This window comes from Microcebus murinus, chromosome 11, assembly GCF_040939455.1.
Source record: "Microcebus murinus isolate Inina chromosome 11, M.murinus_Inina_mat1.0, whole genome shotgun sequence".
Classification (NCBI taxonomy): domain Eukaryota; kingdom Metazoa; phylum Chordata; class Mammalia; order Primates; family Cheirogaleidae; genus Microcebus; species Microcebus murinus.
The window spans coordinates 64,533,917-64,560,273 of NC_134114.1; the positions used below are offsets into that span (position 1 = coordinate 64,533,917).

The window sequence follows — 26,357 nt, forward strand, 5'->3', positions numbered from 1 at the left end:
CATAAAATAACTTTATGCATCTTAGGCAAGCAAATGGCAGACTTGAGACTTCTCTTTTGACACCGAAGTATGAAAATTACTCTCTCCACTTCATTTATGAAATGGTTGCTGCTCCTGTAAAGCTAACTTTTAATTTACTTATCAATGGTGAAACTATTTTTCTTTTGTGAATTAAGAATAAAGTTGTTGAGCAAAAAGTGGATTCTTGCTGAGAAATGTGGGACGTACAGGAAAGACCTGCAGTGTGTTATGACTTGGTTTAACTACTAAACACTAATACAGTTTTGACAATAACTCTCATTAGAACATTTCATTCCTTTTGAAATACATATGAGAGGTTTGGATATTTTCTTCTTCGTCTATCATTTGAGTTGGCGATTTTATTTAAAAAAATATTTACAGTTCAGGTACATTCAAATCTTTAAAAATTGATATTCATGACTGACAATAAGAATTTAATTAAGTTAAATGTAGTCTATTTTCTCACTTGTGGCCTGTGTGTATCAAAGTCTTAGCATGAATATGAGAATGTAAAATGGAGAGAAGTGTTCTAGATGTGTACTGAAGAAAATGTAAAGTCCCTTTCAATACGTCTAAATAGATGTGAACAATAGACTTGTACCTGCAGTGCATGAATGAGGAAAAGTAGCTTCTGTGGGGTGCAGGAACAGGATCACTGAGGGTCTTCTGGGTCAGAAATGCAATTTAAAACCACTCCACTGCTTCACAAGGAACCAGTTTAAAGAACAAAGTCAATAGATGTGCTCTGAGGCTGAGAAGTGAGTTAACAACCTGTTGGCAACCACCTTCAAAAGCTGTGCAGAAGTGCTCTCGGCCCACTCCCTAAGGTATTCCAAGGCTGGGGCATGGCAATCCCACCTACTGACACTCGATTTTGACAAAAATACAATGAAAGGACTTTGCTGACCCTGAAACTTGTTTCTCTGGAGGGCCTCTGAGGTTAAAGTGTAAGGTTAAAGAAGCTGCAACTCTGGACACCAGTAAATAATGACCTGGACCTCACAAGTAAGCATTTTTGCAAACTGAGCAGGCTGCCTTTGGTTTCTTAAACCAGTTACAACTTCAGGAAGCCTTAATTCATGGAAATTGTGGCAACCTCACCTCAAAGTGACTTTTTGGAATTGTTGAAACGGAATAGCATGATTATATTTGGGGAAGTCAACATTTTTGTTCAACTACAGGGGACATCCTTTGTTCCTAATAAGTAAATTAATAATTATAAGTATTAATATTATACACAAAAAGTGATTTAGGAAGGCTCACCCTCACTAATAGGATTTGTGTCCTAAAGATATTCAAAATGCTTTGTTTATACCACATTGTAATAATTAGTGCTTCAGTGGGGGTCAAATAGAAGTATGTTTCAGTGATTAGCAAATCAAAGCCATTAAAGACTTTGGTGTTTTTCATGTATTTCTTGCTTCTTAGGATTAGTATTAAATGAAAGAAATAAGATTCCTTTTAATTTGGAAAAAAACCTGAAATGATCTGATGTGGACTGACTGGAGACAAAGTTTAGATACATCCAAATATGCTAAAAATGAGATTAAGAGGAGGAATTTAAATTTCTTAAAAGGATGAAAACATTTATGTTTGCCTGGTAGTGATTATAAAATTATCCTCACAGCAAAAATATAAGGAAATATAATATTTCATAAGAGTGACCATTAGTTACTGGTAAAATGAATAGCATAATCTCATTTCTGGCAAAGGATTTTCAAGCATTTGATATTTTGTATTTTCATGGGAAAATATTCATTTCTGGATTACAATTGAGTTTAGAGAGACCTTTGAAAAAGCAAAGTGCTTTCAACCATGCCTTGGTGTGTTATTTTGATTAAAAAAATAGCCCCTCAGGTAAAATTTAAATATATTTTCCAAAAACGTCATATTAGTATATTTTTCTAGCAAATTCAAACAATTACTCAGAAGCACACTCATCAGTATTAGCAATTATTAGTAATAATGGTGATTAAATATTTATATGAACAATGAGCACAATTATTTACCTTTAAAATTTACTTATAATCAAGCAAGCGTACTCTCCACCTGATATTAAACTGTGCACTGGTGAGTGAACATTTTTTCATTTAATATCCTTATTCGCATTTTTCTTGATGCTTATTTGTATATTTCTATTGATGTAATAGTTTGCAAGAAAAAGAGCTCATGTCTCTGCCTGAAGGTGGAATCTTATGAATATGCAAATAATGTTTTGATGAGATGAAGTTTTTCTTTGGAATGGAACTGTGCCCTCTTAAGTTATATTGAATATTAGCCATCACTTAGGACACAAAGCACATGAAGACCTGAGTTTTTAAAGAAAAAATATCTGAGAAATAGTTGCTTTTTGGTTATAAAAAATGCTGCATTGTTGAATCTGGTCTTCTCAATTTAGGTTAATGTTTTGTTGTAAAAAAAAAAAGCCATTTAATTTTTATTGTATAGAAGATAGGGAACCAGTAATATGAAAAGATGTATGGATTGTCTATCCTGCTTGTTACAGTGTACTTCTTAAAGTGCAAATTCTGGGGGCACATCTTTTAACAGTTTCAATTTAACCCGGTGTGATATGTCCAGATGGCTTAAAAATGTTTCTTTGGTGGACTCTGCAGAATAAGCCAGTTTTTTATAGTATCATGTACTGTAAAAATAGTTTACTGATGTTCAATTTCAACTCTAGACAAAAGTCTTGCACACAAACCCCAGTAAAGTATTAGGTTGAGAGCTTAGCAAGATAGCAACACTGGCCTCTGCAGCTATTGTTAGGGTCTGGACAGGCTGATTATATTTTCTACTCAAGGTTAGATTGGCCCACAGCTGGAGAGGACTGCCTCACTTTTGCCTTTTCTCCAAACACCAAACCAGAAGTTCTCAAACTTTGCTTGGTATCAAAAATACCTTGGGATTGGATAAAAATATAAAGGCCCAGGCCCTATCCTAATTTAATGAGCCTGGGGCAGTGTTCTTTTTTGGTTCTCTGAGATTCTGATACACACCAAAGTTTGGGAACCACTACATTAAACAAAAGCTTAAAAGAAAATATTGAGATAATAAAAGGAAGCCTATGAAATAGGTCAAGCAGTTCAAAATATTTGAAGTATGGCTATAGTTCAATAGAATAAAATAATATTTTTAAAGAAAGAGAAAAAAATACCTGGTATAAGACTGTATGTAGCAACAATGAAACTGCCTCTTTCTTTCTCACATTAAGAATTTGGAAATAAGATCACCCTTTGAGAGTTACACTAATAAAAATTTATAGTTAAAGAAATTAGTTCCTTAGAAGTAATCCAAGATACTTTGTCTAAAGGTGAGACAGAGATTTGGAGCATTATGAAAATACCAATCAGGATAAAATAGGTCCAATATATGTCCGTAATTTAAAAATGTGAAATCCAGGCCAGGCATGGTAACTCACGCCTATAATCCTAGCACTATGGAAGGCTGAGGCAGGAGAATTGCTTGAACCCAGGACTTTGAGACCAGCATGAACAACACAGTGAGACCTCATCTCTACAAAAAATAGAAAAATTATTAATAGTTGGGCATGGTGGTGAGTGCCTGTGGTCCCAGATACTCAACAGGCTGAGGTAGGAGGATCACTTGAGCCTAGGCATTTGAGGTTGCAGTGAGCTATGATGATGCCACTGCATACTACCCGGGTCAATAGAGTGAGACCCTGTCTCAATAAACAATTTAATTAATTAATATGAAAAATATGAAATCCAGTCAACCATATTTCACCCTTTTTAAAGAAAGATTGTGTTAAAAAAAATGTAGCCAAAGAAGATATAAAGATGGCAAATAAGCATATAAAAAGATACTCAACATCATTTGTCATTAGAGAAATACAAATTAAAATAGCAATGAGATACCACTATACACGTATTAAAATGGTCAAAATCCAAAACTTGTCAATACCAATTGTTGGCAAGGAGGTGGAATAACAGGAACTTTTATTTATTGCTGATGGAATGCAAAATAGTACAGCCATTTTATTGCTGTTTTCAACCACAAAGAGTTTAATTCAATTAGAAACAGTTTGATAGTTTCTTATAAAGTTAAACATAACTGATTTGAAAACTTATGTCCACATAAAAACCTGTATTTCGCAATTATTCCTAATTTGAAATTATTCATAATTGTGAAAAATTGGAAGCAATAAAGATGCCCTTCAAAAGATAAATGAATAAACAAACTGTTGTACATTCATGCAATGAAATACTATGTAGCAATAAGAAGGAATGAACCATCAAGCCATGCAAAGACAATGAAAAATCTTAACTATATATTGCTAAGTGAAAGAAGACATTCTAAACCAGTATACAGGTATACTGGAATTGAGCAATTAAGTAAATGGATGATTGCAATGGTTTGAATGTGTCCCCCAAAGTTCATGTGTTGGAAACTCAATCCGCAATGTATCAGTGTTGAGAGGTAGGACCTTTAAGAGTTTATTGGGCTCTGCTCTCATAAATGAATAACTACTGTTATCGTGTGAGTGGGTTAGTTACCATGGGAGGGGGTTTCTGAAAAATGTTGAGTTCAGCCTCTTCTTGCCTTCTCTGGCATGTGCTCTCTGGACACATGATGCCTTCCACCATATTGTGACACAGCAAGAAGGCCCTCACCAGATGCAGCCTCTAAACCTTGGACTTCACAGCCTCCAGAACTGTGAAACAAATAAACCTCTTTTGTTTATAAATGACTCAGTCAGTGGTATTCTGTTACAGCAGCACAAAAAGGGCTAGAACAATAATGAATCGTGGGAGCCAGGTTTCTTACTATTGGAGTGGGAGATTACAGATCAGCAAGGTTAAAAGGCTTGAATGATACGTATGGTAATGGGTTAGAGTTGGAGACTTCAGTATGAAATCATATTAGCTTAATATAGATGCAAATATATACATAGAGAGATATACATATATGTATATATTTGAGTGTGTGTATATATATATACCTGAGTTAATATACACACATATATTTCTTTGTTTCAGCTTCCATTTTGTCAGCTGACAGAGCCTAGAAGCAATGGCATCCCAATAGTGACAGGCACATCTAGTTTCCACACCTTGGTTTCTAATACTATTCTCCTATGAAAGGAACCAGGGCTTTTTGGAGAAACAGCTTATTCTAGGACTGGGGAAGAAAATACACACAGAGAGTTTGGAGTATCTTATAGTGCCAGAAAGTAAGGAAGTGCTAAAACAAAACAAAACAAAACAAAACAAAACAAAACAAAACACCACAATAGGTATATGTCAAAAGAATACAGGAGCTAACTGAAAAAGTTCCCACTGACCAAATAGAAAAATTTGAACAACAAAATAAATATAATGATATTGAATTGTAACCCAAAGTATAAAATAAATAGCCATGAGTCCATACTGATATAAAAATGATTAAATAGATATATGTGAGGAAATAGATACATCTCTTCTGCAGAAGAATTCAAAAGAATTTATGTATTATAGATATTCTTCCCTCAGAGAGGTGGAATTACAATTCATCACTCCTTCCTTAGGTGTGAGCTATGCATAGTGACTGCTTTACAAAGAACTTGATGTGGAAAAAGCAAAAAAGAGTAACCTTAACAGTGGAGAAAACTGACAAAGATCACCTCAGCAACATGATCAAGGTTAACATCAACAAGGATAAGTCATACTGATAGTACATGCCCTTAATAAAATATGATGAGAATAGCATTTTACCCCTGTGGTCTCCCCCACACACCATAATCCCAGTCTAATCATGAAAAAAATCTCAAATTCTAATTGAAGGACATTCTACGAAATACCTGATCAGCACTCCAGAAAACTCAGGCGTCATCAAACACCAATCTAAAAAACTGTCACAGCCAAGAGGAGCCTAAAGAGACATGCTAAGTAAATGTAATGTGGTGTTTTGGATGAGATTATGGAATAGAAAAAAGACATTAGGTAAAAACTTCAGAAACCTGAATAGAGACTTTGGTTAATAATATTGTTTGTTTGTTTTGGAAACAGGGTCATCCAGGCTAGAGTATAGTGACAGGATTATAGCACACTATATCCTGGAGCTCTTGGATTCAATCTATTCTCTTTCCTCAGTCTTTCAAGTAGCTGGGATTACAGGGCACACCACCACATTTAGCTATTTTTCTTTTATTTTTTGTAGAGATGGAGTCTTGCTATGTTGTCCAGGCTGGTCTCAAACTCCTATCCTTAAACGATCCTCCCAGCTCAGCTTCCCAAAGCACTGGGATTACAGGCACAGCCATCATGCCCAGCCTAGTTAATATTTTATTAATCTTTGTTCATTGATTGAATGAAATGTACCATATGAATGTAAGATGTTAGTAATAGGAAAAACTGAGTGTGGAGTATAGAGGAACTCTATCTTTACAACACTTTTATAAATCTAAAACTATATCAAAATAAAATACACACATGCATACACACACATACACACACAGAATCTGGAAAAAAAAAAAATAAGACAAGAACAAGACCCCACTCACGTGTCCTTTTGCCAAAGGTATGGGGAACCTGAGGAGTGAACAGGACAGGTTACCTCAAACTGAATTTTTATATTCCACTCTGCCCTATTCATTGGCCATTTTCTCTTTCTTTCCTCCTTTCTTTTTTGCTGTCTCTCCATTTACAAATTTCTGTCCTTTTCTAAGGCAGAACTATTTAATTATACTGTTTGTTTTCTTGTTGCCTGTTATCTCTGACCTCAGGATCTCCTTTCCACCTTATAAAGACACCACACTGGCCAGGGAAAATCTATGGCCACAATCTTCTTTATCTTTTCTCCTTTGCTGTCTACGGGGACTGCTCCTACCAACCCCCTATGCTAATGAACTCTTTCTTCTGATAATATTTAATGCATTAATTTACACATGTCTTTTATATATATTTCTGCTATACCTTCTTGAGATTATAGCCTACTTTTATGTCTTGGACAGCAATGTGCTGAATTGTTTTTTGTTTGTTTATTTAAAAAATTACTTCCAAGTAATATATCTTTCATTTTGAAATAATTTACCAGCTGAAAGAGCTATATATACTAAAACTAAACAAGTGAGCATTTCTATCTTACATAGTTCAAGTAGGAAGCTCCAGCTTAAGAAGGGTTTCCCCATTTCTGGAGTACAACATTTTTTATTGTTGATTGTGGTATTCTAGTAGATGTTTAAAAACAGGTTCTTTAAAAAAAGAAAATAATTATGTCATTTGTGGAGTTCACTGATTTGCATGGTATGAAATACTCCCACCAAAGCCAATAGCAAACTACCAACATAACATTATTAAACATGGAGTTGAGAAGAGATGCACAGTAGCACATCTTTATATAGTATTGCCAACATAAAGATACAAAAATGTAAATAACTTTAAGACAAAATAATAAAATGTAGTAAAATAATTAGGAAGTGATTTGATTTTTTAGTATTTATTGCCCTTGTTTTTAACATAATTTTTAATTATAATTCTGTATAATTTAACTTTTCATATGGCTATGCTTAACAACCAGTTTGCAAAGTTCCTGAAAATTTAAGAATCAACTCTCATAGCCCACTACACCACTGCCTACCACACACCTTGGAATTGAATGATTTTGATTAAGAATGCACAATTTCAGGTGAAACTAAGGCAAAGAAAAAGAAATTTTACCAAAAAAACCCCAAGTAAACCTAACTTTAAAACCAAATTTTACACTGGGTTTTGAAGCATGTGAGATCATCACAACACCCATTCATTTTCACAGCCTGAAAGCCTGAAGGAAGTCTATGACCTGCAACAGGAGGAATGAGAGTGAGGCTGGTGGATCATTGCTAGGATAGGGATAGGAGGAAAGTGGTAATTTTGCACCAGAAGAAATGTAATTTTGGGAAGTAGGGATTTATTTAAGATTCTAAGGTGCATAGCCACACATATACTCTCAAGGATCAGAAATTAGGTCCCTTGTTTCAGATGAAAAGCCAATGTAGTAGTTAGTATAGATTAGGCTGCAGTAACAAATATATAGATACATAATATATATGTTATATATATATAATTTATATAAAACAGTCCAGGGCAGCTGCTCAGGTTGGCAGGGCCAGCACCTCTACGTGCAGCCATTCAGGGCCCTAGGCTCCTTCAACTTCTAGTTCTACCATCTGGTGCCTCCTCATTATCTGCATTAAGATGGCAGAAGGAGAAGGCACATGATGAAGCATGGGCGAGACCTGGGAGTGGCACATGTTCCTTCCATTCATGTTCCATTGGCTAACCTATCTGCATGATATAGGAAATATATATTTCTCTTTGCCCAAGGGGAAGGGAGAATAGTGGACAGTTAGTAGTCTCTTTGACACCCAGGTAATATACTCTTAAGCCTAAAAAGTTTAGCTAGTAGAGATCAGAGCAGGATGCCCACAGGTCCACATAGTTAAAAATGAGATCAAAATCAACCAGGAGGTAGCAGAGGTCCTCTATTGGTGAGTTAAGCATTTCAGAGAAAGATTAGAAGGCTTTGACATCATGTTAACCATGCCATTCATCACCGAAGAAAAGAAGGAATGTCTTGGATGCGTCAATGCAGTAATGTCAGAGCTCATGAGGCACCAACTGTTCCACTTAGATAACTCACCTAGGAGCAGATAGAAGTCCCTTCAAATGAGAGGTTTGCTTCTAGTTATAGCTTTTCCACTGAGAGAAGAAAATACATGTCAGGTATGCAAGGTGCTTTGCTAATTTCAGTGGGTAGATCAATCCTATGTGGATTTAGAAGAGGGGCACCTACCACATGTAAGCAATATTAGCTCATTTGGCATTTTCCCCCTAAAATCACTTCTGCAAGAATCTAATATAAATTGAATTTTGTTTGTTTGTGTGCTTCATACAGAATATTCTTAACTTTTCTTGTGAGAATACTTTCCTAAAAATGTAGCCTCATACATATATTGTAATAATTATGCTTCAAAGACTAAATATTTTTGGAATCCTTTCCCCTTTTAAATTCATCTTTACAACTAAATCTTAAGCCACCCCCCCAAAGTAACTTGTATTATTTTATTTTCATACCTTGATTTTTATCCAAATAGCTTTATGACGTTTGACTACTGAAATCTAATGTGATTCCAAATGATTTCTGATTCTTTTAAAATGTTAAATTCATGAATTGACACCTGTAAAGTTATTTAAAGAAGTTTGCAGGCTTTGAAATTCTGCAGACAGCTCCAAAAATATTTCAGGTAGTTGCAACAACTTTGAACTAAGTGCCCAACTTCTTAAGGGGAAAGCTTTGAAAAAAACCATTCATTTGATGTCTAAGTTCAAGTAAACTTGATTTTAAAACATAACAACAAAATGAACATTATAGTGAACTTATATAATAGTCAATATATCAAGTATAAAAAAATAAACCAGTTATCTAGATAATTGCTTTATTTATTCATTTCTTCATTTCTTTTGTGTTTTGCATCAGAGTTATATTTGCATATTTAAAAATGTAAAATAAATATATAAACCTTATTATAGGAAAATGGCAGTCTTCTACCTCTCTTCCTATTCCATTCCCTTTTCCTCAGGAGCACTTCCTTTTCACCATTTTTGGCTGATTTTTGATATTTACCTTCCAAATGGCATGCTTGCATAGCCTCCTTTTTTTTTTTTGACAGTTTTAGTGTTATCTATTGCTCTATTGAAATAGAAGTTGAAGATCTAGCTCACTTCCCTCATTATGTCTCTAAAACATACACACAACCTAATTATTCCTTTATTCTCCATATATTTATTCCCCAATTTAATGTTTACATTATTATGACTATGTAAACATTCTTCATGTGTCATGTATGTAGCTGTACCATGTAGTAAACATAGCTGTGTCATGTAGTCAACCCGGATTTCTTTCCCTTTACTGCACAACTTTTTCATTTAATCACTTTATATTGTTATTTTCTTGGTTTTTCCTAACTTATTTACCACTAATTCAAGCCCCGATTCTTGGTCAATTGTCTAAATTTCTCACAAATATATTAAGATGCAGTATGTATTCTATCAATTTCATTCTCTATTCTCAATTTCATCTTGCAGAAGAAATCTTTCTTGAAGTCTCTCACTAACCCAATCCTGGGTATGTTGCTTTCTCAACCCTGCACAATAATTGTTTGGGCTCTTCTTTACCATCATCTTGGGATTCCCTTTGCCTTATACCTATGTTAATTCTCCTGTTTTATTTGTCTTCTTGTATTTTTCACCTTTTTGATGCAGCAAATCCTTAGGCACTCTTCTGAGTAAAGGTACATGGGCAATAGTTGAGATCTTACACATGAAAATGTCTTTATTTTATCCTAAAATTAGATTGGTAGTTTTTCTAAGTATAAAATTCAAGTGTGGAAGCTGTGTACATTATCTCACTCCTATAATCCCAGTACTCTGGAAGGCTGAGGATCACTTGAGGCCAGGAGTTGGAGACCAGCCTGGGCAACATAGTGAGACCCCATCTCTATGAAAAATAAAACTTAAAAAAAACGTAATTAAAGTCAGAAATCATTTTACTTCATGATTTTGAAGGCATTGTTCCATTGCATTTAGAAATACAATGCCATTTTCATCTCTAATCCTTTGTTTTGTGACATGCCCCTCTGAAAGTTTATCAGATGCTCTTGTGACTAACAGTTTTTTCAAAGTCTGGAGTGGATCTATTTTCATTATTATGCTGGCATTCAGTGAGTTCTTTTAATCTGGAAAATCATGTGTTTCAGATCTGATCAATTGTCTGATCTTTCTTTAGTGATTGGCTTCCCTTCTCAGAATTCTAAGATGGCCCATGAGTTCCACCTCCTGGTATACATGTCTGTATAGGAATTCCTCTCCTTGAGTATGAGTGGAACTTTGAGCTTGCTTTTAACCAACAGAATATGGCAACGGTGATGAAACAGCACTCCCATGATTGTATTATGTTATGTGACAAAGGCGAAGGAATTTTACAGGCCCCCAATCAGTTTATTTCAAGTTAGTTCATCAAAAGACAGATTATCTTGGGTGGGCCTGACTTGGACTGGTGAGGCTTTTAAAAGACAGTAAAGAAGTGAGAGTCTCTATCTCCTTTTCTCTCTCTCTCTCTTTTGCTGGCCTTGAAAAAGAAAGCTACCAAGGGTTCTAAAGCTGCAAAGAAATGAATTCTGCCAACAAATGCATGAATTTAGAAGTGAACCCTGAGAAGACCCCAGTCCTTGCCAACTCCTTGAATGCAGCCTTCTGAGACCCTAAACGGAAGATCCAGGTAAAGTGTACTTTGAATTCTGGCCCATGGAAACTGTGGAATAATAAATATATGTTGTCTTAAGTACCAAGTTTGTGATAATTTATCAAACAGCAATAGAAGACTAATACATCCGCAACCCCCCACATTTTTTACCTATTTCTGAGATTCCCATTATTTGGATTTTGGATCTCCTAGGCTAGTTATTTCTTAATCTATTTTTTAATATTCTATGTCTCTGTGTTTCTATTCTACTCTCTGGGAAATTTCTTCATAAATTTTTACCTTCCAATCCTTCTGCTATAGTTTGAATGTGTCCCCCAAAGTTTATGTTTTGGAAACTTAATCCCCAATGCAACCATGTAGAGAAGTAGGACCTCTAATTGATTAGGTCATGAGGGCTCTGCTTTCATGAATGGATTAATTAATGAGTGGGTTAGTTATCTCAGGAGTGGGTTCCTGATGAAAAGATGAGTTTGATTCCCTTCTTTTCTTTTCACATGCTCTTATGCCATTCTGCTCTTCAACCATGAATGATGTAGCAAGAAGGCCCTAACCAGATGCATCCCTTCAATCTTGGACTTCCCAGCCTTCAGTGAGCCAAATAAACTTCTATTGATTATAAATTACCTTGTCTGTGGTGTTCTGTTATACCAGCACAAAATGGACTATGACACCTTCTAATCTGTTTTTCATTACTGCTATCACATATATATTTTTAAAAAATTCAATAGCTTGTTTTGTTTTCTGAATATTCTCATTTATCATAGTATCCTATTCTTGTTTCATGATTGTAATATCTTTTTTTTTAACCTTTCTGAGGATATGACTTACGTTTTATTTTGTTTTTGGAGTTTTCTTTTCCATGTAGGGCATGTGTTTCTTAGAAGCTGCTTTTATCTGTTGCTTATTTTGGTCCTTTTACCCCTCAAGTTAAACATTTCCCTCAAATAAAAAAGACATTAGGCATCTCTGAGTGAGTCTGTTTGAGTGTGTGTATGTGTGTGTGTGTGTGTGTGTGTGAGTGTGTAGGAGTATTGGGGCTGGGGTGGGGAAGTACCTTCTCCAACCACTTTTTAACGTTAGGGTTATCTGGCTTGGCTGTTTAGTTGAGGAGCCTAGAATGCCAGTGTGTTTTTTTCCATGTGCCATGCACTCTGATAATTTTTATTCTATTTTAATTTTTTTAAAAAATGCTGATGTAACCCCCTAAGTTGATTTCATTACTCACATCAATGGATATTGAACACTCTAGGCACTGTTTTCTAAAACAGGTAGTAGTGGGAGATAAAACCAATCATGTGCTTTGGAAGAGTAAAATTAAGCAGAAGCAAAAATAATTTGGAAAAAGACTGCGTGGGAGAATGCAGTAATGATAGAGAAGAGTGAATGGGAATGAAGAGATCATTTCAGGAGTTTTTAAAAGACAGAATATTCTGAACTGACTGACTAGATATTCAGAGAAAGGGACAGGGCAGAACTAGAGAGAATACTGTGGTTTCCAGCATAGGTGGATGGGCAGACCAAGTGCCTTTAAAAGGAATGGTGAGGGGGAGGGGTAATAAAAAAATAAAAATAAAAGGAATAGGGAAGTGCGGGGGTAAGTATATGTGTATATAAGATTATCAATCATAATTTAGACAAAGTGTTGGTGGGAGGTGGAGATTTGGAGGAAATTGTTAGTAGGTACGCTGACTATAGCACAGAAGTTGAGATTCAGGAACATTCATTCTATTTTCTAAAATTAGGTGTTGCCCGAGGAGGGTGGGGGGAAAAAAGAAGAAGCTGGGATTAGAACCCAAAGAGAAATACAGGGTTTAATCCCAGGGAGGGCAGTTCAAATTATGACAGAAGATGAGCTGCGTCGGAAAAAATGAGAGAAGAAAAAGGATTAGGATAGGGCACCTTTACGGTTAAGAAAAAGGATCCTGGAGGGAGAAAGTTTCCACAAGGGGGTGAATTAAGAGCAGCAGATGCTACTGAGATAGAAAGATAAGGACCGAGAAAAGAGACCTTGAGTGAGTGTGAGAGAAGCCCAATTCAACAGGATTAAGCAGTAAGTGACGGTAAGAAAGTGAAATAAATTCAAGTTTGTCCACACGCCTCGCGGGTTTGTTCTTTGTTTTGTTTTTTGCTTTGCACTCTGTAGCCTTCCAGATAGTGATTTGAATGATTAAGTCAAGCTCTTCTTAGATAAGTGTCCTAGTCCCAGCTAAAATCTGCTTGAGAGTCTCTTCGGCGCTATCAGTGCCCAGCCGGTCCCCACTACCCGCAGTGCCCCTGGCCGGATGTGAGAGGCGAAGGCAGGGAGCATTTCCGGAGCGGTGAGGTGGCGCCACCCATGACCAAGCAACGCCCTTCTCCAAAGAGCACATCCGTCCATGCGGGTCTCGGAGCCGTCGTGCCTCATGTCGCAGTTGCCAAGCAGCTGAGATTGGTGGAGTCGACTTTCTCGCCTCTCCTGGCCTGGAGGAAGGTCTTCGTGGACTCTGCATTCTTCTCAAAGGGGCAGAATTGGACCAGAACCTGCTTAGCAGACCAGAAACCAGGTGGAGCCAAGGTGGAGGCCATGGTGACCTCTGCCCCGGAAGCAAAGGCCAATACCTTTAAACCTTTTTTTTTTTTTTAGCTACTCAGACCCTGTGAAGACGGAACTTCCAAACTCCAGGTTGAGGGTAAAAATTTCTCAACTATTCTGAAAGCTGAATAACTAAGAGGAGTAGGGTTTTCGGCATTTAACGTGTATTATTTTTCCTGCTTTCAGTATCCTATCCTATCCTCACTTTCAACCCCAACCCAGCCAAAAGACCCTGTGTTTAACCTTCCCCGGACACTAGATCTCCAATCCTCTGCTAACGCCAGGGTGTTAGGGGGTGGAGAAAAGGGTGGTGATTGCCTGGATGCTGGGAAATGGAGAGCACGTCATTGACGGATCTGACTGATTTTTTTTGACTTTCATTCAGTCTTTCTATTTTACCTACCCCCATGCCCTCCTTCCTAGAACCTTGTGCAGTCTCTGGTGTAAAATTGGGTTAGTCCACAGCTTTCCACTTTTTGGCTTTGTGTTTCCTATTCTCATGTCACATTCTTTTTTACCACTCATTCATTTGCTTTCCATTCTCCAGGTTGTTCGTTTGCTTGCTTCTTTGTTTTGTTCTGCTCTTCTGTTCTTTCTGTTCTTACTGATTTGCACTTCCTAAAAATGCCTTTTATTGCCATTTCTGGGGTTTGAGAAGAAAGTAAAAGTAGATGTATGTGTCCAATTTGTCATATTTACCAGTGAGTCTGTTTGTATTTTACTGGAATAATTTTTTGATTTTCAGAGAAAAAGATATTTCAGATAACTGCTCTACTGAAAAACAAACATACCAAAAACCCACCTGCCCTATCTTTTCTGGGATCTATCTGAGAAAATACATTCCTTTTTTCCACCAAAGCTTTGATTCAGGTCAGTAAGTTGATTAAACAATTTTAGAAATGGTTCTTTCCTCTGGGGAGATAAAAACATTCATTTGTCAATAAATATGTGAACTCTAAAAGAAGTAAATACCTTTTCATTGATAATTAATTTTTCATGCTCACATAAAATCAGCAACTTCCACCTACAGATAGATTATTTTGGAAGACTGTTGCTTGAAGCTGAGGTTTCTTCCTGTTAATGCTGGCTTCGTTCCATTGTCGACAGCCTAGTCCATCAAACCAGAAGAGGTTCTCAGAAAGTGATGAAGAACCAAAATTGCCTTTGTCTCCTTTATTTTGTTTTTAGTACTTGTTCACATGGCAACCATCTAAGACAAAATGTAAGCCAATTTGTGAATGTGAAAGAATGTTCATAATGTAAGGCATTATCTCCCTAAAAAAATGGTCTTGTGTATTTGGCAAGTTCAAGGTTGAGAACATCATTATAAAGATGATCACAACTGCTATTTAAAAATCTGTGCCTCTAGGGACATTTGTTAGATTCTCCCAATATTTCTAACCTTGGCAGAGATGACCCTGCAATATTTGTTTTTGTTAGAAGAACTCTTAGGAAGTTCACTTCCCTGAGCAAAGTGTCCCAATAGTGTACCCGAAGGACTTTCTCTAAGTCATAAATCTCTTATGTCTCTATGTAATGTCATCTCAGAAAGGTCTTTCCTGCCCACTCTATCCAAAATAGTCCCTTACCTGCAGCCTACAACTCTCTCTTTTATTTCTTTATAACACATATCACTATCTGAAATTATGTTATCTATCATTTACCTACCTTTAATTTTCTAAACCCCCCCCCCCCAACCAGAGGTAAATGGCATGAAGGCAAGGGTCTTATTAGCCTTGCTCTCTGGACCCCCAGCTCCAGTACAGTAGTTTTTGCACTTCTTTAGCCTGAGTGCTTTTCCCCCACTGTTCATATTACTTGTTCCTTCACATTCTTCCTCCCGCAGTCCAAATCTCATCTTCTAAAAGAGACCTCCTTGACCACAGTGTCCAAAGTTGATCTTTTTTCATTGCTGTCTGTTTTCATCATGGCCTTCAGTTGTAAGAAATCAAAGATGACTTTGGTTGGTTAAGAAGAAAAAGAAATTAATAAAAGGATATTTTGTGGTTTACTGTATTGTTGAGAGGGCTAGAGAGTTAGGCTTGGACTAAGTTTTCAGAATAACATCCAAAACTATATTACAGAACAGATCTGGTGAAGGAATAACTCTAGCTACCAAGGACAAGTCGGCTCTTTTGTGCCATGTATTATCTTGTAGCCCCAGCTATTATAGGAGAGAGAGATCGATAGGTAGAGAGAGAGAAAAAGGGAGAGGGAGTGAAGGAGGAAGGTAAAAGAATGGAGGGAAAGAGGGAAAAAGAGAAATTACCTGAACTATCCTTTGCTTTTACATCACTGGCTTCTGATTCAAATTCTATTAATAGCATGGCCATATCTAATCAGTGGAACCCAGGGACAAATGTCTGTTCTCTAGCTGGAAAGGAGACAGATAACTCCTACAGGGGGAGCTAATCTTTGTCTATCACCAAAATTCATGCATTGGAGCATTCTGAAAGCATTAAAAAGTTTTCAGATGTGCCTATTATAGCCTTATTCATTATAATGTGCAAATACTCTTTTGTATGTGTATATATATTTGTTATTTCCACTAGAATACAAACACAAAGAAATTTGGAATTGTATTAGTTTTGTACTGCTGCTGTGACAAGTTCCCACAAATAGAGTGGCTTTGAAACAACACAAAACCTATTATCTTTCAGTTCTGGAGATCAGAAATCTGACACAGGTCTCACTGTACTAAAATGAAAGTGTTGACAGGGCTGTTTTCCCTCTAAAGCCAGAAACAGCAGATTGCATCCCTCTCACATTTTCAATCTGTCCCTTTTTGTTGTCTCCTCTTTCTCCCAGCTTGGAAAGGTTCTCAGATTTTAAGAACCCACATGATTAGATTAGGCCCACCTGGATAATACAGGATAATTTCTTCTCAAAGTCTGTACTCTCACATCTGCAAAGTCTCTTTTGCCATATAAGGCAAAACTATTCTCAGGCTCTGGGAGAGTAGTGCGCAGACATCTCTGGGGGCCAATATTCTGCCTACCATGGTGACCTTGTCTGTCTTCACTATTATGTCCCCACTGTCTCAAATGATGCCTGCCACATACTTAATAAGTATTGATGGGATGAAAGAACTTAGACAATGGCAGAGTTGGATCAGGTTTTCTGTGCTCTCTATTGTCTTACACCCAGTCTGCCTTGACTGGGGCCCACTCTGGTAGCAGAGGAGGAAGTTTAGATGGCAGAACTCCATTAACAGCCCATAAGGGAACTGGCTGGCAGTGATGCTTCACCCAGACTCATTTTGAACTGGAATGTTGGGCCCCATATTTACCACCTCTCCTGCCCATCTGAGTCTATATCACTGGCAGTTAGATATAGGTCAAACAAAAATCTTTGGAAACTTGGGGTCTCAGAAACTAATGGATATCATGAGACAGGTAGAGCAATCACTCTTACAAATGAATTCAAGATGCTCCCAGTTCAACTAAATCTTGGTCGTGTGACCACTCAGACAGTTGAAACCTTGTGTTTAGCATGCTCCTCAGTGAAACCCTGTAGACATATCAATGCATGTGCAGGAATGTATGGGTGGACTAAGACCCACACAGTCACCATGGCATCTCTTTCCAGAGAGTCAATTTAAATAATAGCAAGTATTTTAAAGTATTGTTTTCACGTGAAACAACGTGAACCTGTTACAGGGTAGCATATAACAACTGCTTAACATTTCAAGGAAAACAACCACAATATTTTTAAGACATTTCAGACTTACTCTCAATAGTTCTCCTGGTTCTTGCCACCACTGGTGTAATTCTGTTGATGGGGTTTTGCCACCCCAAACTTCCTCCTCAGCTACTAGTTAGGGGTACTTTGGTGGAAAATGTTACGAAAGCTGCTCGAAAGCTACCTAAAGTATCAGTTATCTGGTTTATGATATAGCTTATATCGGAACATACATTTTATCTTTCAGGGGCTGGAACTACCTGAAAGATGACTAAGAGGTGATATTTTGCAGATATCACTCAAAATTGATAAAATCCAAATTCTCTAATAAGGTTTCTAAGTTCACAGATTCCTGAGTTAATAAATTGTCACCAAGATCCTTAGGCAAAAAGGATGCAAAGTTTTCCTTGGCCACCCCTCTACCTATTTTTCTATAGACATCCAGAGCCGTCTAGTAACCATGAGTTTCCACTGTGACATCCCATTCTGGGACACCTTTTCCAAATTCTCCATGCTCTAAAATGATCTCTCACTTTTTATTGTTTTTCTCTGTTTTCTGCCCTGCAGCCTCATCATAAGCAACAAAACTGAGCTATTGCTAATTAATACCCTCCTAGAGCAAATAGCCACAAAAATTGGTTATTCATCTAAAGTAATTCTTACTAAAATATGGATGGCTAAGAAGTAAATTTTGAAAATAGAACAGATATCTCAATTATTTCATTCAATAGCGTAGGGATTGTGTCTGTTTGTTCATTCTCAGGCTTCTAACATATGCCTAACAGGAAAGGAGTACTCAATATTTGTTGGTTGACTAGGAAAATATTTAGAGATGGTAGCTTTGAATAAGGAAGGCATCTTAGTGCTCAGGTTTTTCTTCCACATCCTTACTTATTTTGGCAGGCAGAAAAATAAGGCTAGTCGTTTGTTTGTTTGCTTTTGGTTACTTACAGCTAAAGATTTCCCTCATTTATGTTGTTGCATAATAATAAATAATAAATAAATAGGGTCTTGGTTTTTGAGAGGAGAGGGTTTTGACTTAGAAATTTCTCTTCCTGCAAAAGATGTTTTAAACTTTTTCTCTAGAATTATTTGGGACAGACCCAAATAAGAAAATAAGCCCATAAGCCCATGAGTGGGGAATTTCAATGCAGTTCTCTATAGGACTTAGCACATGGCAATTGATCAATAAACATTGACTGAATCAAATTTGAGAAGCAACGTATATGATACAGAGCCTAGAATAAAAGTCCAGGTTTCCAGTATAGATGCAACCAGTTGTATGAGCACACACAATCATTTAACTACTTTGATGAGTTGTTTTTTTCCCACTATTTCCACATCTTGCTCCAAACCTACTAACCTGTGAGGGTTAGGATATTTAATTAAAGTTGTACTAAATTGTTTTCAAAGAAAATCAAAATGTCAACAATGATACAAATTATACAGGCCTTACCCTTCCGGAAGGAGATTTAAGATGCAATATACAAAATATGAGCTATGTAGCTGCAATGAACAATGCTAGAATTGAATTCTGTTATATTTTTAGGTGAGCTCATCCATGTTCCAGGTAAAAGCTAAACACAGAAAATAACATAGCTTCGTGCTTAAGGGGAAATGCGTAATAATGCCCACTGGGGAGATGGTACAATCAAGATGTGGCTCTAATAGTGACCTTGCTTGTCAGGCCTTTCCTGCCCACGTTCTCCTTCCTTTTGTTGTCCTCTTCTTCTGGGGGTATACTCTCACTGGCAAGGAGTATAAAAAGCTATTATAAAAAGAAACTGGTAAAGTGATAAAGTATTGACCCAGTGTGTAAGGAAATGAATTTTACAACTATAGAATGGTGTGTGGGAAAATGTGTACAGACAGGAGATGAATAAAGAGAGGCACTGAGCATGTTACTAACTGGGACAGGAATAAAAAAAAATCCTATCATCTCACTTTTTCCCTGTCTTATTTTTCTGGGTAGATTTGACAGCTTGGATTTCCTCAGTGACCCTGTTTTTTCTTATTTCACATCTTTTTGGTTCATCTTTCTTCCCTTCTTTTCAGTTTTTAAGCTCCCATTCCAAACTTAAAAAAAAGAAAAGAAAGAAAGAAGAATCACAAGCCTGAGGCTTGCCCATAACTCTTCATGACTCAGAGATGTCTCAGCTTTTCTGCACTTGTGTCTTTTCATCTGTAAAGTGGGCACAATAATACTTGTCCCAACTACAAAACAGGAACATGTGACTAGCAAATGGGAGAACATGTACAAAAATTAACCTCCCCAGTGGCATAATCACTATTTCTGCTCTCAGATCTTTCCTCAACTTGGCACAAGACTTGTTGTGTGCCTCCAGGGCCCCATGCCTTTCCATCTGTTTTCACAGCCACAATCCTTTTAATTGCCCAACCCCGGAAATGTTCTTTTATTTGCCTATGCTGCCATTCCATTTTATTCTTTCTGTTTCTCTTCTTTTTAGTTCAAATGAACTAATAGCTCATCAATATCTGTAATCTGTTTATCTATGAATTTTAAAAACCACATAAAATTTTATTCTTATGTGAAATTAAAATGCCAATTCTAGTTCTTCCTTAAATTAGGACAATGTGAATTTTTCTTTAAAACCTAAAAAATAAATCATATTTATAAATAAGAAAGCTTAATTTTAATATTCTTATGTATTCACTATAGTTACTGATGTCTTCTTTGCTTTCTCTAACTGACCTCTTTTGAAATTGCCCTTAAAAAAAAATTCCCCTCAGTATTTATAGGAATAAAATATGATAAGTAGAACAAGTCCCCTAAACTCCTAAAAATTTCGGTAGGAAACATATTTCCTTGACACTGCCCACACCGACTCAATACCATGAAAACCTTTTCTTCTTTCATCTTTACACCCTGAAGAAAAAATAAAAATGAAAAGTTTGCTCCCCATGTTACTTCAAGAGTATAAATTTTCTTATTTGATAAGAGATTCTGAAATATCTCCTGCAACATTGTCCCTACTTTTCCTTGTTTAGTTCTTAACAGTTATTATTTTATTTTATATTTTTAGAAACACAGTCTTGCTGTGTCACCCAGGTTGCAGAACAGTGGCATGATCACACCTCACTGTAACCTTGAACTCCTGGGTTCAAACAATCCTCCTGCCTCAGCCTCCTGAGTAGCTAGGATTACAGGCATGTGCCACCATGCCTGGCCACTTTTTAAATTTTTGTAGAGGTAGGGTCTCACTATATTGCCCAGGCTGGTCTAAAACTCCTGGTCTCAAACAATCCTCCTGTGTTGGCCTCCCAAAGTGCTGGGATTATAGGTGTGAGCCGCCAAGTCTCCCCTACAATTATTGTTTTAAAGAAAGCAAGTTAAACAAAACAAATGGTGACACTGGACTGGAGTTCTCTGATGCAAAATTATAGATCTTAGAGAGTCTTTTAAATATGTCTTACCTAGTTGCTATTTATCATCAAACATACCCAAATGTTTGTAGTGTGTGAATATTTTAAAACAAACCTATCATAGTGTCTGACCTGTGAGGGTTAGGATATTTAATTAAAGTTGTACTAAATTGTTTTCAAAGAAAATCAAAATGTCAACAATGATACAAATTATACAGGCCTTACCCTTCCGGAAGGAGATTTAAGATGCAATATACAAAATATGAGCTATGTAGCTGCAATGAACAATGCTAGAATTGAATTCTGTTATATTTTTAGGTGAGCTCATCCATGTTCCAGGTAAAAGCTAAACACAGAAAATAACATAGCTTCGTGCTTAAGGGGAAATGCGTAATAATGCCCACTGGGGAGATGGTACAATCAAGATGTGGCTCTAATAGTGACCTTGCTTGTCAGGCCTTTCCTGCCCACGTTCTCCTTCCTTTTGTTGTCCTCTTCTTCTGGGGGTATACTCTCACTGGCAAGGAGTATAAAAAGCTATTATAAAAAGAAACTGGTAAAGTGATAAAGTATTGACCCAGTGTGTAAGGAAATGAATTTTACAACTATAGAATGGTGTGTGGGAAAATGTGTACAGACAGGAGATGAATAAAGAGAGGCACTGAGCATGTTACTAACTGGGACAGGAATAAAAAAAAATCCTATCATCTCACTTTTTCCCTGTCTTATTTTTCTGGGTAGATTTGACAGCTTGGATTTCCTCAGTGACCCTGTTTTTTCTTATTTCACATCTTTTTGGTTCATCTTTCTTCCCTTCTTTTCAGTTTTTAAGCTCCCATTCCAAACTTAAAAAAAAGAAAAGAAAGAAAGAAGAATCACAAGCCTGAGGCTTGCCCATAACTCTTCATGACTCAGAGATGTCTCAGCTTTTCTGCACTTGTGTCTTTTCATCTGTAAAGTGGGCACAATAATACTTGTCCCAACTACAAAACAGGAACATGTGACTAGCAAATGGGAGAACATGTACAAAAATTAACCTCCCCAGTGGCATAATCACTATTTCTGCTCTCAGATCTTTCCTCAACTTGGCACAAGACTTGTTGTGTGCCTCCAGGGCCCCATGCCTTTCCATCTGTTTTCACAGCCACAATCCTTTTAATTGCCCAACCCCGGAAATGTTCTTTTATTTGCCTATGCTGCCATTCCATTTTATTCTTTCTGTTTCTCTTCTTTTTAGTTCAAATGAACTAATAGCTCATCAATATCTGTAATCTGTTTATCTATGAATTTTAAAAACCACATAAAATTTTATTCTTATGTGAAATTAAAATGCCAATTCTAGTTCTTCCTTAAATTAGGACAATGTGAATTTTTCTTTAAAACCTAAAAAATAAATCATATTTATAAATAAGAAAGCTTAATTTTAATATTCTTATGTATTCACTATAGTTACTGATGTCTTCTTTGCTTTCTCTAACTGACCTCTTTTGAAATTGCCCTTAAAAAAAAATTCCCCTCAGTATTTATAGGAATAAAATATGATAAGTAGAACAAGTCCCCTAAACTCCTAAAAATTTCGGTAGGAAACATATTTCCTTGACACTGCCCACACCGACTCAATACCATGAAAACCTTTTCTTCTTTCATCTTTACACCCTGAAGAAAAAATAAAAATGAAAAGTTTGCTCCCCATGTTACTTCAAGAGTATAAATTTTCTTATTTGATAAGAGATTCTGAAATATCTCCTGCAACATTGTCCCTACTTTTCCTTGTTTAGTTCTTAACAGTTATTATTTTATTTTATATTTTTAGAAACACAGTCTTGCTGTGTCACCCAGGTTGCAGAACAGTGGCATGATCACACCTCACTGTAACCTTGAACTCCTGGGTTCAAACAATCCTCCTGCCTCAGCCTCCTGAGTAGCTAGGATTACAGGCATGTGCCACCATGCCTGGCCACTTTTTAAATTTTTGTAGAGGTAGGGTCTCACTATATTGCCCAGGCTGGTCTAAAACTCCTGGTCTCAAACAATCCTCCTGTGTTGGCCTCCCAAAGTGCTGGGATTATAGGTGTGAGCCGCCAAGTCTCCCCTACAATTATTGTTTTAAAGAAAGCAAGTTAAACAAAACAAATGGTGACACTGGACTGGAGTTCTCTGATGCAAAATTATAGATCTTAGAGAGTCTTTTAAATATGTCTTACCTAGTTGCTATTTATCATCAAACATACCCAAATGTTTGTAGTGTGTGAATATTTTAAAACAAACCTATCATAGTGTCTGAGTACAGAGTTAAGTCAATAGTTTGCAAACGTTCCTTTGTTTCTTTATATGCATTTAGCTACTGATATACCTTTTTCAATGAATGAAGCAGACCTGAGCATGCACAATAAAGGAAAGCAAAAATTACCAGGTTTGGACTTCACTTCACAGCCGGAAAGATTCTGTTGAGTCTGCCAGCAGGGGATCTTGCGTATTAATACCCTACCTGGAAGAGCTGACATGTTGAAAATGAGATTAACACCTTCCTATTTTACATTAACTAAGGCTAAAGTGTCATTTGCCTTATCAGGGGAAAAATTCAATACTGAAATGATAGGGTTGTGAACAAGGTATGGTTTTAAGAAAATGCTAAAATTTGAAGTAGGGTTTTTGCTATGGTGGTGGTGTGGTGGCGATTCTTTGAAGAGAAATACCTTGTGCAAATAAAAGCCAAAATAATCAGGATGACTCAAAAGCTAAATATAAACACATGTAGCACAGTATCTCCTTTTCAGGCCAGTGCTAATTGACACAGTAAACAACTTGTCAGAGTGCTTAAAAAAATAAAAATACATGAATACACTATGTCAGAGAGTACTGATGCTTAGGTATTTGTTGCCAATTCCAGACCAGCCTGGAAACAGAAGAGCTAATATAAATGATTTATTCATTCAGATATAAGATAGCACTTTTTAATTCCCTCACTTCACAATCCATCTAGTCATGTATTTACTAAAGATGAGCATTTAGATGAAACAATATTAAAAATTCTAATGTGGGAAAGCCTCAAAATCATTGTCAGATATAAGTGGAAATGGGGGGGGGGGGCAGGGGAGAAGTGGGCCAGGAGTGGCTTGACATCTCCCTCACCCAGACAGGCTCAAAAAAGGTACTTTTGGCCTTTTCTCAGGCTCAGAAGGCTGAGATATCATCAGTACCTCATTTTCAGCCATTGGAGTCACTGTGTTGTGCCCAGCTCTCTCATAGGAGTGGCAGAAAAACCAGAAAGGAGGAGATAAGTTCTTTGTCCTCCAGGCCTCATGGTCTAGTGTGCAGATGGACATCACCAATAGCTGGATCACAAAGCCGACCCTGATAGGTGGTAGAGGAGACGCATAAACACCCATGATGGGAGCCCTGAGGGAGGGAGAACTCTTGTGGGAGGACCTGGGAAATTTCCTAGAGGAGATGTGCTGTGAGCTGGATCCTGCAGAATGGGTAACATTTTAACAGGTGGGAAGGGAAAATGGTGGAGAGAGCTTTCTCAGTAGAATGGACCAACTCATTATATTTTGACACCAAGATCACAGAGAGCATTATGGTTAAATAGACACCTCAAATATATTAATGGAAAATATATTATTATAGAAATTACTGTCAGTAATACACTTTTAAAAGATAACTATACATGTATACTGAATATACAAGTGATAAGAAAAAGAAATAAAATCGGCCTTTATTCTGCTTGCTAACTGCCTACTATTCAAGTCTTAAGAATAAAACACATGGGTAGCTATTGTTTCTGTTCATTTCAGAGCTTCTAATTGCTGCTATCTTATGGGGTCTCAATGAGAAGACAGGGAAGAGGAGGAGGGATGAAAATGCATGAGATTTTCAGGAATGTCAGTAACGTGAAGTTGGACTCCTACTCTACTTTCATTCATGTTCCAGAGGTGACAGTGGTCTGTTTTGTTCAAAGGGAGCCAGACGAGGACAAGCGGTTTTAAGGTAGCACAAAGGAAGGCAACTTAATGCCTCCCTAAGGAGAAGCCGCAGAGGGCTGTGCTGGTGGCGGAGAGCATGATAATAGCAATAATAACAATAAAAAAGAGTATAGGATTGGGGTGGGCTGGGGCAGGAGTCCTGATAACTTGGGATGAGGTGGGAGGAAGAGGTGGAGGTAACCTTTGCAGGTGTATGAGGAGGGTCTGTAAAGGATGCAAAAATAAGGACTCCTAAAGCTGTGAGGCAGGATCATATCCAGTGAGCTCCCAGGAATAATGGAGAGCACACATTGCATCACCAGGATCACTGAGACCCGAATCCTCCGGGGAAGTCATGTCTTTTTTGTACTAGATGTTTTGAAGCTGAGCTGGGGCGGGGAATGGGGGGAGTGAAAGAGGAGGGGAAAATCACTGGGAAAAAATTAAGCAGTCTGAAAGGAGGGTAAGATTATGAAGATAAATGTTTACCTCTCTGCTGCATTGTATCTCTTGAAATGAAACTGTTTTTGAATAGTGCTGCATCGGTACTGCAAGAACGTGGGCATTGTGAACAAATTGACTGTCTCAGATGATTTGACACATTTTGATTTCTGCTTAGGAAAATATCTGTTAATCCTATTAGAAAGAGAAGGAGAGGGTCTGAGCAGGAATGCAAAAGATCAAATCCTTCCCCATCTTTTGCACACTCTCCCAATGCCAAGGTATTAAAGTCTCAGCTATTTCCAAAAGACCCCGAGCCTCATCCCTGCCCTGCTTGGCATTACATCAGAATCCCTTCTTCTCCACCTTCCCAGCCTTCCCTGGCACTGGCTAAAATCAAGACAAAACTGGATGGCTGCCCCTCTCTCTCTGGCAAACTAAAGCAGAAAAGAGATCTTATTTTACACTTTTCTCTTCATTTAATTCCTTCCTTTCTTCCTATTTTCCTTTTCTTCCTTCTCCCTCCCTGTCTTCCTTTCTTCTTTATGTGGTTTGCTGTTTGCTAATATCCTACTCCAGACCATTCTTTATGTTTGGCAAAGGAAGCAGTTTTATTGTTTGGTAACTCCGGGGGGGATATGGTGTCTATGATGTTGTCTAGGCCAAACCTCCCCCAGGAAGGTTAACTACCTCTACCCTACTCTCAAAAGGGAAAAGATGGCAACCACACACTCGAGCACCAGCCATTCGTTCTCTCTCTCAGGAAAGCCGATCCATTCCTGCCCAGAAGTCCATTTTCTCCCCACAATGGTATATCTCAATGTTGCAGTGCAACTTATTGGGACTAGGACCAGCTATTTGGAATATGAATCTATAGAGTGCACATTAGGAATAAGAGAAAGAGGAGACATTTTTCCCCCAACTACTTTCTGAGAAAAAGATTCTTCTTGGAGCAACACCCAAGTCTGATCAAAGGGTCTGTTCATCTGTCTCAAGAGCCAACACTGAAGCCCAGCATGGAGCTAAAAATATGCACTCACAGTCCTAGAAAA

General features: G+C 37.3%; 1 long non-coding RNA gene across 1 annotated transcript in view; it reads left to right on the top strand.

Moving 5' to 3' along the window:
* LOC105880432 (uncharacterized) overlaps positions 1-11,876 on the top strand; it is a 105,614-nt gene extending 93,738 nt beyond the window's left edge. The window contains exons 5-6 of the long non-coding RNA XR_012921706.1: positions 11,138-11,277; positions 11,799-11,876. This is a non-coding gene — a long non-coding RNA (uncharacterized LOC105880432). The remainder of the gene's footprint in view (positions 1-11,137; positions 11,278-11,798) is intronic.
* Positions 11,877-26,357: the final 14,481 nt, after the last annotated feature.